The 11,238-nt window shown below is 41.4% G+C and overlaps 1 pseudogene; it reads right to left on the minus strand.

Moving 5' to 3' along the window:
- Positions 1 to 4,550: 4,550 nt before the first annotated feature.
- Positions 4,551 to 10,229, minus strand: LOC115283533 (annotated as a pseudogene).
- Positions 10,230 to 11,238: the final 1,009 nt, after the last annotated feature.

Genomic DNA, 11,238 nt, shown 5'->3' on the forward strand with positions numbered 1-11,238 from the left:
ATGCCGATTGCAGATCAGTTGGTGGTTAGCTCTATATCATTCTCAGAGCCCAGGCCGAGGGAGGCTCTGACCTCATGTTGCACTATCCCCAAAGCAGAAGAAAGGAAACGTGGCCCATTATATCCTGGTTTTTGATATTTCTGCTAGGAAGTGAAACACCACACTTGCGTACATAAACCATCAGCTGAAGCAGGTCACTTGGAGCTGTTGAGATCCTTGCGCCAGAGGACCGCTGGGAACCCCAATGGCCACAGGGCTTCTGCCTCTGTTTCCCCCATATCCCTCTTGCAAGGGTAACGTTATAGCCTGGTTAGCCAAGGCAATTTCTACATTGTGCCCCAGCTTAAATATTAGTAGTGCTCTTTCAGTCTTTAACGAGTCCCTGTTGGGGTGCCTGGGTGGCTCAGTCGGTTAAGCCTCCGACTTCGGCTCAGGTCATGATCTCATGGTTTCTGGGTTTGAGCCCCGCGTCGGGCTCTGTGCTGACGGCTCAGAGCCTGGGGCCTGCTTCGGATTCTGTGTCTCCCTCTCTCTATTCCCCTCCCAACTTATGCTCTGTCTCTCTCTGTCTCAAAAATAAATAAAAAAGCATTTAAAAAATTAAAAAAAAAGAGTCCCTGTTTAGACAAAGATCCTATGATTCTATTCCTCTTTGGTGGCAAGAGATAAAATCTGTGTGCAGGGAGGCAGATCCCATTAGAAAGGAAGACACCCTGGTAGACCATATGCTAAAGTGGTAAAATCACTTCTGGTTACATGTAACTTCCTGGGTTTCTTTACATTTTATTACCCTTTAGCACTGAGGTGAATATTTCGATACCTAACATGTCTCAGTTGTGCCCTGGGGTGAGGAAAAGGGCATGTGTTCAGGGAACTGAAGTCTTCAAGTGATGACCATAGAGGTTCTGGAGTTTCTGAGAGATGGCACTTTCTCAAAGGGACTTTCATTGGTGACACCCATTCTGCCTCCATTTACTTTTTCCAGCCTAATGAGGAAGCCACTTCCATCCCAGAGCCGGGATCTCAGTACAGCACCAGGGAAGAAAAGCGGGAATCCTGTTCCCTTTGGAAAGCAGGGGTGCCAGCCCAACCTCCTGGTCACTACGAGGTTGTCCTTTCCCCTTCACATCTTCCTGTGTCGGGCCTTTTGAACTTATTCTTTCCTCTTCCTGAGCTGCGCTCCCCCTACTCTCTTCATGTCGGCTCCTCATCCTTTTGGATTTGGCTAAAATGTTTGCTCCATAGAGATGCTGCCTCTTCTTATCCTGTCTCAGTAGATGACCCTTTCCTTCCATTGTCTGTCACGCCACTCCACTCATGAAATTGTCACAGTATTGGAATAACTATTTCTTTGTTCAGTTTTTCTTTTCCCTTTAGACTATACGCTTCATATATGTAGGAAGTATACTTGTATCCTGCAGGCTAATGGAATGCTTGACACTTAGTAGGCCCTCAGCATATATTTCAAAATAAACAAACGAATGATTAAATAGATGAGTGATTGTATGCATTTGAACTCAGTTTCTAATAATATGTACGTTTTCTGGCCTTGAACAACAATATAGGAAGATGAGAAGCACCCTGAAAAATCAAACTTGAATTGTAGTTCAAAATGGCCATTCTTTGCAGGTCAGACACACAAAAGTGAAAGTGATCTGGAGGTCAGAGTAGAACTCAGTAAATATCCAGAAACATTATTGGAATATATCTAAGGGTAGTCTTTATCTAAGAGCAGCAGGCCCTTTGGAGTATTTACTGGTCTTTTTAGTAATACTCATTCCTTATAGGTGGCAAGTTCTGGGGCCATGAAGATGGTGCCAAGACAGGGGTGACATGTGTGAGTATGATCAGAGATGGCATTATATAGAAGGAAGTGTATCTGTGTGTGAAACTGTGATAGCTCAGTGGAGAGACACAAAGTGCTGAAAATCTCTCGGTCAGATGGAAATGCAGTACGTGTGACTGCCTTTAGTGTGTGCGTGTGCATCGTCACATAGAGACATGCAGAGATGAGGCTGTTTGCAGGTGGCTTTGTAGCAAACAGACACCCTTCCTGCATGTAGAAAATATGCAGAGGCACTCAGTGCAGGGATGATTAGTTCCATTTTTCAGAAAAGGAAACTAAGGCTCAAAGATGTTAAGTTCATTGTCTAAGGCTATACCGCAAGGATGTAGCGCAGGCAGACTGATCGCAACCTCCCGCTTATCCACCCTTAGACTCTCATGAGGTGGAGAATGTACCTTCTAATGTTTGAGCTTAAGCAGCGCTCTCATTGGTGATGCAGATAGAAGTGTACCTCTTTTGTCATCAACCATGGGAGGATCCGAATCTCTGTTCTGAATGGTCAGTGAGAGTATTTACATTGAAAAAGGTCCCGGGATAATCCGGAGACTTTCCTCCTTTCAAGGGGGCTTCCTGCAACCCGTTTCTGCCCTGAGAACTGCTACATTAGAAAGTACACGGAAAACAAATTCTCCAGGAGCCGCGTTTCATTTGGTAAGTTCACTATAAAAACCACTGAACATGTTCCCAACTAGAGGCCAGTTATACCTACATTTTTCAAACTGTCATGATCACTGAGAATTAAGAATCCTCAAAGTGACTGAGGCTTGCAAGCATCTTTGGTGGAGTGTTCACGTTCTGCACACTTGGTGCGGCCCACTCCTCTGGGACGTGATCACTGACGTCTGGGGATTCCCATCAATTTTGTGTGGCAGACACATGGATCAACCAGAACATACCACTTTATCTCCCAGGCCACTGCAGAGATTTTATTGAAAATGTATGCCATGCACCGTCTTTTTCAAACTTTCCTCATGTGTGGGCCACTCAGATAGGACTCTAGGCTTGAATTCTACCCATCACATAAAGGGCTTGCCTCCTTTGAAAAGGGCTACCTCCAATTTGAAAGCAGACTTCTGTTTACTGTAAAACCTGTTTATTTTTTTAATTTTTGAATGTTTTATTTATTTTTGATACAGAGAGAGACAGAGCATGAGAGGAGGAGGGGCAGAGAGAGAAGGAGACACAAAACCAGAAGCAGGCTCCAGGCTCTGAACTAGCTGTCAGCACAGAGCCTGACGCGGGGCTCGAACCCACAAACCTGAGATCTGACCTGAGCCAAAGTCGGCAGCTTAACCGACTGAGCCACCCAGGCGCCCCTGTAAAACCTGTTTGATGAGTGGGTTTTACATATGTGTGTGAGCCTAGGAACCAGGCTCCAGGGCCCTCTGCCTGCACCACATTCCTCAAATGTTCATACTTGTAAAAGACAAAAAAAAATGTGTGTTTTTTAAAAAAACTTTGTTTCTCATTGATTTTTGAGGGGCTGTAAGATAAATTACGTGGAGAAAACCTACAACCTTAAAATGCCCAAAAGTCCAAGATGGAAAACTCGGAGGTCAAACTTTCACATTCACCCTAGGTGGCACTTCCTGTTCCCATATGGGATAGTCATGCATCCATTTATTCTTTCAATAAATATTTATTGAGAATCCACTATATGCCACTCACTGATCAAGGTGCCAGGTAAACAGACAAGCCAGACAAAAACAGGTGAAACTCCCTGCCCTCCCAGAGCTAGCTGGGGGATAAGGACAATGCACAACATAAAGGGTCGTATTCTCTAGTACATCAGTAAGTACTATGGATAAAAATAAAGCATAAAAAAGGCCAGCAGGTGCCAGATAGTGGAGATGTTGCTGCAATTTTTTGCTGAGGGTATGTGCCATTTGTCTGATAGGAGTGCTTTCCAGGCAGGGAGGATGGCAAGTTCAAACAATGTAAGGAGAAGGGTGCTTGGTGTGTATGAGGAACACCAAGGAGGTCCATGGACCTGGAATGGGGCGAGTGAGGGTAGAGCTGAAAGGAATGAGACCACAGAGTGATTCCTTCCATTGTACCATGGAATTGCTCCTCTTGCAGTATTCTTGCTGTTATTAGTTGGCTTCCCAGCAGCTAGAAAATAAGTGCTTTAGTCATAAAGGGGGATTTGGATGGTGCACCACAGCGTCCACTGCCTTAGCTGTCACCAAGGACTTACTGTAAACCACACACTCTGCTAAGAACTTTATGATAATTATCTCATTTAGTCCTCACACAAAACCTGTGAATTATATGTTATTATTAGCTTCATTTTTATGGAAGATACCCGCAGAGACTGAGTAGCATCCACCTATGTCGCTAGGTGGAGTTTCCAATGCAGATGTATCCAACCCTAAAGCATGGTCTCCTGACCACTGGATCTACCTCCTTTGTTCTGGACTCCAGGCCTCTGTTGATACATCCCAAGGGGCAGGGCCACCACTTCACTGCAGTGACTCATATCAAGTGGTTGACTACTCCCCCCATCTCCCTGGCCCATGTCTCTGTTCTGTTCTGATGCTGCTGAATTTCTGGGCCCTGATGCAGAGTCCCTAGTACCTCCTGTGCAGCTCTTCTCAGTATCAGCCTCTGCTCCAACCTGTTTGGGTGCCTTAGAAACTTGCCCACCCATAGATCTCTGATGAAAGGGTTTATAACATTGAAGATATCAGGAGTAAACAGAGCCTCAGAGATCTAGCCCAATTCTGTTTTCATAGGGTACAAATTTGATGTCTGAGACTGGTCCAAAGTTGACAGCTAGGAGTGACAGGGTGGAATCAGACTGAGTTGAATCCTCTCAAAATCATATGTTGATGTTCTGACTTCCAATACCTCAAAATGTGACTGTGTTTGGAGATAAGGTCTTTAGAGAAGTAATTAAGACAAAAAGAGGCCATTAGGATGGGCCCGAATCTAATATAACTGATGTCTTTATAACGCAAGGAGATTAGGACAGAGATATGTACAGAGAGAAGAATGTGACCTTAAGATCAGACTTCTAGCCTCCAGAATATTAGAAAACAGATGTTTGTTGTTTAAGCCATCCAGTCTTTGGAATTTTGTTATGCCAGCCCAAGAAAATTCATACATCAGGTGTCCCAACTTGCAGGACCATGCTCTTCCTTCAGCACTAATCATTTATGGCTTGGCATTGCTCACTGAAATTTAGCTTGGGGTTGGGTCAGGAGCACGACACTAGCCTTGGAGTAAAAATATCTGAGACCTTTTTTCTCTTCTATGCAGTGACATAACTTTGAACTAGCCTTTATCCAAGCTAAGCTTCTATGTCCCCATCTGGAATTAGGAAGAAATGAAGAGCAGTTCCTTCTTGAGGGCCCATGCAGTGTTTAGGCACTGTATCCACATTTTTAAAGAGCCTGATGGGAATGTTGGAGGATCCAAGGAAAGACAGCCTTTTATCATCATAACCTTAAGCACTTAATCAGAGCATCTTGTAACACAAAAGAAACCTAGACTGTAGTGGATGGTACCACATTCCTAACCCATTTCCATAAAAAATAGACAAGCACACAAGAGTGGCCTGGGCCTGGATCACTCCCCTGGGCAACTGGCCACAGTATGCAGTTGTCAGGGACAACTATGCCAGATTGGCACAGAGGACCTGAGGGTAAATGGGCCTTGTGCTAGGCAGTAGTGTCTGGAATAGCCTGACTCATTCCCCAGCTGCCTTTGTGAGATTGGTGTACCTCCACCCTCAGCAATGAGAGGAGAGAGAGAGAGAAAAGAAGAAGAAGAAGAAGAAGAAGAAGAAGAAGAAGAAGAAGAAGAAGCAGCAGCAGCAGCAGCAGCAGCAGCAGCAGGAGGAGGAGGAGGAGGAGGAGGAGGAGGAGGAGGAGGAGAAAGTAGAGAAGGAGGGGGGAGGGAGAAAACAAGGGAGAAGAGGAGGGGAAGAGAGAGAGATAAGAAGAAAAGAAGGAGAAGAAAGTGCGAGCACACTGTCTATGCTTCTGTGCCTCTGGAGGTTAGCGACATAGCCATGTAGCACCACTATTCGGGCTTAAGTGGCGTGGAGATTATCAACCTCTTTGAGACACATGGAATGGGCAGGAATGTCATATAATAATTATGATAGTAATAATAGCATTATCAGTTATTGCAGGGGAGGTAGTACATCACCCAAACCCACTATTTTTCCCTTTTATCTGCAGAGTTCACATATTTATATTGTCACTTCATCCTGAAGTTTGAGGTTCACAGTGGGACTAAGGTGGGGCAGTAACTCACTCTACCTAAACCCTCAAGTAGTTGGACTGGAAGCCAGCAGATTCATACCTTTGTGGTAGATGGCTGTACAGTGGTGGGAGCCTTCTAATTATACTATATTCCCATCTCAGTCTCAGAACACTTGGAAAATCCAGTTATTACTATAGGTGTCTCAAAAACCAGTAGAGTTGGCTGATTTTGAAAGGTACTTAGCCTCTGGCTGGGGGCAAATCTTGATAAATTCTCCTAGTTGCACAACAGAACTCTGAGAATTTACCTTGCTGAGAGTCAGAACCCAGGCTCTCTTCCTCATAACTACAGCTGAATTAGCATTAACACCATTTTACTAACTGTAATGGATATATAAATTTTTTAGTTGACACCTTCCTTTGAACCAAATTACAATAGAGTGTCAAAATTCATGCAGGAAAAGGATAGAAAATGCAAGAAGAAATAGAAACGTATTTGTAGTAATGAAATTTATCTCTCTTGGCACATAGCAGAACAAACAGACAAAAGATAAATATATAGAAGATCTAAACAATATGATAAAATCTATCTATGTTTATCATCTTTTGCTAGGTTATGCTGTGGTAAGAAACGACCTCCAAGGACCAGTGGTTTGGAACAGCAAACATTTATTTCTTGATTACATCACATGTTGGTTGGTGTAGGCTCTGGTTCTGCTCCATCTGTTTTCTTTATTCTGAAACACAAAGTGAAGGAGGACCCCCTCTCCAGGACGAGTCGGTCTTCCGGCAGAGGGAAAAGAGCAATAGCACAGCCAGTGATGGCTCTCAAGGCTTCTGGTCCTTGTGGCCACTTCCATTCCTATTCCCCTGACCAAAGTAAGCCTAATGTCACTGAGATGAAGGGGACGTATATTCAATCCATGGGATGGCACCACAAGTCACATGGTAGTGGGCTGGGATTGTGTAGCAGCAGAAATTTGGGAACAATATTACAGTATATCACAATATCTAGTTGATATATATCATATCTACACTGTGTCATCATAAAATTCAGCTTCTAAGTACCCCTCCATACTCAGAAGAGTAGAACATATCTTGGGCCATAAAGAAGACATCAGTGTATTCTAAAATGTAGAAAGAGACTGTTGCTTTCAAATCCTCCAGCTGAGAACAATTAGAAAAGCTAGAAAAGTATTGATACCCTGCTTAAGAACATCAGAAAGCTACCTAGGCAGAAAGAATTTACAGGGCCAGGTTCTGGAAGAAAAGGGAAGCCCAGGGACCAGATCCTGGAATTTAGCTTTTTTCTTTCAAGGGGAAAGTGCGAATTCTAAAAAGCCACAGCCAAGAAGGTGAGAAATTATGCAGATTCAGGGTGTGGCGGGGGGGGGGGGACAAAATTAGAGTCCAGGACCCACTAAAGAAGAGCCTTGGTAACTCCTTCCCACTCCCCAGGTTTTGAGGTGGGATCCTGAAAGAATCTTACATCGTAAGAGTAAGCATTAGCCAGAACTATATTAGCCCTAAAGAGGACAGAACGTCAGTTTAATCTCAATCCCTAATTGGCTTAATCTAATTCACTCCTAGGCTACTTTTCTGCCACAAACAAAACTATAGTGTAACATATCATTAACTTCAGCTTCCCAATATCATGGTATCTTTTAGATTTTTGATAAACAGTATTTGGCACTTAGTAAAAAAATAACTAGTGATGCAAGAAGACAAAATTTAGCTCAAAACCTAAACGAAAGCAACTCTTTACTCCTAGTTTTCTTAGTGTTTTTAAAAATCATGAACTGCTACTGGATTTTGTTAAATGCATTTTCTACATCAATTTATGTGGTCATATGATTTTTTCTTCTTTTGTTTGCTGATGTGGTGGCTTACATTAATTGGATTTGATTGTTGAACCAGCCTTGCATACCTGGAATAAATTCTGCTTCGTCATGGCATAGAAGTATTTTTATATACTGTTTGATTTGATTTGCTAATATTTTTTGTGGATTTTTCCATATATGTTCATGAGAAATATTGATCTGTAGTTTTCCTTAACTGTCATGTCTTTGTCTGGTTTTGGTATTAGAGTAATTCTGGCCTCATAGAATGAGTCAGAAGTATTCCCTCTGCTTCTAGTTTCTGGAAGAGACTGTGGAACATTGGAATCACTTTTCCTTAAACGTTTGGTACAGTTCACCTGTTAAAGCATCTGGGACTCATGCTTTCTGTTTTGGAAGATTTATAATTATTGATTCAATTTCTTTGATATAGGCCTCTTCATATATATTTCTTCTTGTGTGAGTTTGGTAGTTTGTATCTTTCAAGAATTGATCTATTTCATCTAAGTATCAAATGTGTGGGCATAAAGTTGTTCATAGTCTTTAATATCCTAGAGTCCATGGGATTAATAATGATGGATATTCTTTCACTTCTGAGCTTAGCAATTTGTGTCTTTTCTCTTTTTTTCTTCATTATCCTGGCTAAAGTTTTATCAATTTCATTGATCTTTTCTAGGAATTAGCTTTTGGTTTCATTGATTTTTTTCCACTTGTTTTCCTGTTTTCAATTTCATTGATTTATGCTTCAATTTTTATTATTTCTTTTCTTTTCATTCCTTTAGTCTTAAATTGCTCTTCCTTTTCTATTTTCCTAACATAGAAGTTTAGATGATTGATTCTAGATCTATCTTCTTTTCTAATGTATGCATTTAGTGCTATAAAAATTCCCTCTAAGCATTGTTTTTGCTGCATCCTACAGATTTTGATAAATGCATTTTCATTTTCATTTAGTTAAAATTATTTTTAGATTTCTTTTAGCCTCCTCCTTTGATCCATGTGTTATTTATAAGCATGCTGTTTAATTTCCAAATATTTGGCAGTTTTCTAACTACCTTTCTCTTTCTGATTTCTAATTTAATTCCATTGTGGTATGGGAACATACTTTATATGATTTTTTCTCTTTTAAAATTATAAGGTGTATTTTATGGTCCACAATGTGGTTTACATTGGTGAATGTTCCATGTGAGCTTGAGAAGTTTGTGTATTCTGTGGCTGCTGGATGGAATTTTTTTTAAGTTTCTGTATTTATTTTGAGAGAGAGAGAAAGATGGAATGAGTGAGCACCAGGGAGAGGCAGAGAGAGAGGGAGAGAATCCCAAGCAGCATCTGCACCATCAGCACAGAGCCTGACAAAGGGGCTTGATCCCATGAACCATGAGATCATGACCTGAGCTAAAATCAAGAGTCTGATGCTTAACCGACTGAGGCACCCAGACGCCCTGGATGGAGTATTTTATTTTCATGCCATATTATTTTATTATCTTTAATTAAGTGAAAGAGATTTCCAATCTCCTTATCTACAGATTATTTTACCTACTACTCTGTTTGGCAGCCAGTCTCTTCAACAATAGTGAGATAGATATCTTTTCTTTAGGGAAGAGCAATCCATGTGTTTCTGTGTGTTTGTTTTTGTTTTTGTTTCTTTTTTGCCTTTGCCAATAACAAAAATGTTGGAGAGCTGGATGGAAAAGCTGTTGTCTTTGGAATCTTTCACATAAACCACATAAAAAAAGCCAGGATGTCTCACTCTGTTGGTGAACATGTCAATTTTTCCCAAGTTAACACCTCTGGTTACCACCATACAGTCTCCAAATCAATCTTAATGGTGTCATTCACCTTGATGAAGGAATCAGAGTAGTACATGGTGTGAGCATCATGAGTCAGAAGATGAGAGACTCCTTTTGTGCCCACAAAGATCTTTCTCACTTTGCACAACTTGTACATGGCCTCCTCAGGTATACTATGATGGACGGCAAAGCAATCTTTAGTGTCATAGATCACACTGAAATTCTCCCTGGTCTTGTTGATGCTGATGACATTCATCAACACAGCAGAGTAGATTATATCAGTTCAGATCTTGCTATTAATCTCAATGGACACTGCATGCAGATTGCTTTTACTTCATCTTCTGTTAGAGCATTCTTAAGTCTGATCCTTAGGAAAGGGATGAGGGAAAGACATTCTCTCAGCTTGTGGGTATTGGCATATGGACCAGGAGCAAACATGGTTTAGTTTATCTAGTATTCAATGCTTTGGAACTGCTACATACTTCAGATGCTTCTTAGGATCATAAGCCAAGGCTGCACTAGATACTGCATGGAGTATTTTAAACATGTCTATTAGATCAAATTGATTGATAGTGCTGTTCAGGTCATCTATAGCCCTACTGATTTTCTGCCTGCAGGATCTATCAATTACTGACAGTGGGGGGGGGTTGATGTCTCCAACTATAATTATGGATTTGTGTATTTATTTTTTCAGTTCTATTAATTTTGGCCTTATGAAATAGAACTCTCCTTATTTGCAGATGGGCATGATTTTCTATGTAGAAAACCTCAGGGAATATATTTTAAAAACTCTTAGGACTAATAAGTGAGTTCAACAATTTTGCAAGATACAAGATCAACATATAAACATCAATTTTATTTCTATATAATAAGAATGAACATGTGGACATGGAAAATTAAAAATTATACTACTATTTAAAATTTCACAGGGTGTCCAGGTGGCCAGTCAGTTGAGTGTCCAACTCTTGATTTCAGCTCAAGTTGTGATCCCAGAAACACGGGATCGAGGCCCACATTGGGTTCTGTGCTGAGTGTGGAGCCTGCTTGGGATTCCCTCCCTCTCTGTCTCTCTGTCTCTCCCTCTCCCTCTGTCTTCCTCTGTCCCTCTCCCCTGCTTATGCATCTTCTCTAAAATAAAAAAAATATATAAAATTTCACAAAACATGAAATACTTCTTAGTGCCTTCAAGGAAATTTCAGGGTAGCCATGTGCTGCTCTATGCCATGGCTCAGCACACACACACACAAAATTACCTTGGTCTATCAGATCCTCTAAGAAACTTATAGCTGGGAACTTCTGAAGAATAAGGTAGTGAGCAGTGGGAACAGATTAGGTCAAGAGAGATCAGACAAGCCATGGAATAATATATGAAGCCTGGTTATCAGGGAGCATGAACCACAGGAGTGTAGAAGACATGAATAGAGAAGTGGACAGTTGAGGGTGAATAAACCAATTTGTGACAGTAGCTATAAGCAAACACTGTAGAGTAGTTGTGTCACATTGGTGTCCTGAGTGAAGATCCACATACTTCTGGGTTTCCATATATGTGTGTTGCC

This window comes from Suricata suricatta, chromosome X (assembly GCF_006229205.1).
Source record: "Suricata suricatta isolate VVHF042 chromosome X, meerkat_22Aug2017_6uvM2_HiC, whole genome shotgun sequence".
NCBI lineage: Eukaryota > Metazoa > Chordata > Mammalia > Carnivora > Herpestidae > Suricata > Suricata suricatta.